Source organism: Jaculus jaculus, chromosome 12, assembly GCF_020740685.1.
Source record: "Jaculus jaculus isolate mJacJac1 chromosome 12, mJacJac1.mat.Y.cur, whole genome shotgun sequence".
Taxonomy (NCBI): domain Eukaryota; kingdom Metazoa; phylum Chordata; class Mammalia; order Rodentia; family Dipodidae; genus Jaculus; species Jaculus jaculus.
This window is the reverse complement of record NC_059113.1, coordinates 12135058-12137827: the sequence shown is the minus strand read 5'-3', so window position 1 is coordinate 12137827 and position 2770 is coordinate 12135058. Positions and strand designations below refer to the sequence as shown.

At 48.0% G+C, this 2770-nt stretch overlaps 1 pseudogene; it reads right to left on the bottom strand.

Annotated features, from left to right (window-relative positions):
- Positions 1 to 326: 326 nt before the first annotated feature.
- On the bottom strand, positions 327 to 2005 carry LOC105944850 (annotated as a pseudogene).
- Between the last annotated feature and the right edge of the window lie 765 nt (positions 2006 to 2770).

Below are 2770 nucleotides of genomic sequence, written 5' to 3'. Positions count from 1 at the left end.
AATGTTTGATTACTATTCATATTAAAAAAAGACAGATTCCTGGGACTGGAGATCAGTGGTAGACTACATGCTTAACATGCATAAGGCCCTGGGTTTGATCCTCCAACACGTTGAAAAAAAAAAGATTCTTAAAGGACTGTTCAGGACGATAAGACCCCGTTCTTGAGAGTTCTTAAATCTGTGGGTTATGAAGTGATTTTGAAGGGCCTGATGGATCTCAGACTAGGGATGAAAGTGGTGGTTTCATTCATGGTTAAATGGGGAGAGAATATTACATGGAAATCATGAGACCAGCAAGTACATGTATAAATTTAAAAATATTGGGATTATTTTCTCTGTAAAGTTAGCTTGCAAATGAACAGTAACAGCCCAAACCCGTATACTGTAACAGTTGTCCTCTTCACAATTTTAAAAAATATTTTTTATTTATTTAATTTATTTATTAGAGCAAGAGAGAGAAAGAGAAAATGGGCACGTCAGGGCCTCCAGCCACTGCAAAGGAACTCTAGTCGCATGCATCCCCTTGTGCATCTGGCTTACGTGGGTCCTGAGGAGTTGAACCTGGGTCCTTTGGCTTTGCAGGCAAATGCCTTAACCGCTAAGCCATCTCTCCAGCACTCCTGTTCACAATTTTACTCTTCCTTGTAGATACTTCCTCCATTAATGGTGTATGAGTTGGATCACTTTTGCGTTCACTCTGCATCTTCTGAATTAAATATTTTAGTTTGCAGATGTCATCACTCAAATCTTCAACATTACTAACCAGTTCTTCAGAAACTGAAGTAAAATTTCCGGGAGAAGCCCATGCTAACACTATTTTATGAGAATTTACAGCCAGCTCGGTGATGATACTCTGCACAGCTGTTTTTAGATAGGCACTGTTTAATTTCAGAAGGAAGCTGAGGAACTCATCACCACTGATTTCCAATTTGCCACTTCAAATAACTCTCCAAAATTTATCTCTTCCACCTCCAGTTCTTTAAGAGCAGCCAGAACTTCCTGCTAATCTTTACTGGTAATAGGAATCTTAACTGGAAATTAAGCCTCTTCCTAGCTTCTGAAAAACCTGCCTGCACTATTAGCTACGGAGAAATCCAGCCATACACAGAAAGGGAAAAGACATGCGAGGGCTGGAGAGAATGTCCTGCAGTTAAAGGTACTTGCAAAGCCTGATGGCCAGGGTTTGATTCACCAGTACTCAAAGCCAAGCCGGATTTTACACAGAGTGGCCTGTGTGTCTGGAGTTTGTTTGCACTGGCAGGAGACCCGGGTGTGCTCTCATCTGCGTTCGCTCACTCTCTTCTTGTAAATAAAAATATTAAAAAAGCAGCAGCAGCAGCTGGGTGTGGTGATGGCATATGCTTTTAAGCCCAGAAGGAGAAGTAGGAGGCCAAGTTCGAGGACACCCTGAGACTAACGGTGAATTCCAGGTCAGCCTGGGCTACAGTGAGATCCTACTTTGAAAAACCAAACCAAAAAGAAAAGGAGAACTCAACTCTCAACGTCTTAGTCTTCTAGACGGAAGCAGTCCAGAAACTTCCACAATTCTCTGAACTACACTAACGTCTTTCATAGGAGATCCGCTGGTCATTCCTTCCTTTCTCGAAGACTGCACACAGCCCGTCGTGTGACTGGTGGGTAAGACACACGCCGCAGCACCAGAGACTTCTGGAACCTTCTTTCGACCCTTCCTTGGTCCCACCATCCCTTCCACACGTGGAGCCTGGAGACGGGCCTGGGCGTGGGCGTCCTCCTCGGACGAGTCAGCAGCCTGCGCGAGGGGTCCCAGGGCGTGCCCACCTGGCTCTGCGGGGGCACCGACCCCCTCCCCCGTACCTCGCACCCCTAAAGTAAAGTACCTTTCCCCTGAAGGAGTCGGCCTCCGCCTTCCCTCCCAACCTCAGGTCGGCGCCGGCCTCTCCGCGTACGAGGCACACACTAGGCCTCGAGTAACGATTTCCGCCTCGGGGCAGAGGCCGGCGGTGGGTGGGAGTCCCCTCGCCATCGCGGACTCCAACAGAAGCCCACCCCCGGCCGCACCCGAGTGGCCCTGGCCCTGCCGGCCTTGCACGACCCAGGGGCGTCGTCTCACCTGGTCTCAGTCCTCGAGCCAACTGCACCTGGCCTCCTCGCCCCGACCGCTACGGAGAACGCACCACGTGCTGCTCAGGCCCCGATTTCCGGTCTCTGTGGTCTCAGGAGCCACCTGATTGGCCAGACGACACGCCACTCACGAGATACCGCCGTCTCATTGGCTTTCCTGTGAAAGAGGCTGTTCTTTTTTTGCGGCCTAGCTGTGCAGGGGTTCAGTCTCGAAGTGGTGCGTTAAACTCGTGTTCCGTTGGAGATCCTGACCTCCCTTTCAGTGGGACAGGCCTGTAAACAGATTTAGCTCACAGACTCTTGTTAACTTTAACTTGCCCTATCCTCCCAGTTTAGGGGCTACAAGGGTGGTAAATTGAGATGGAATCTCAGTGGTAGAGCAGTTGCCTACTGTAAGGGTGTAGTTGGTTAAAAAAAAAGTTTTTTAAAAACTGCTCAGTGATCAAGCACTTGTGTACCATTCTACCACAGGGGGTAGGATGGGAGACGGGAGCTGATTATAGAAAATATTCTCCAACCCTGATGACCTCCCAGTTCCCTGTCCTTTTTGGAACTCTACCAAACCTTGTGTGAAATATCCATTAAATATTAAATATTTCAGGAATAGTACTCAGCAAGACAGTCTTTCGGCTGAAACAAGGTGACAGTAATTCTCTCATGATTTTCT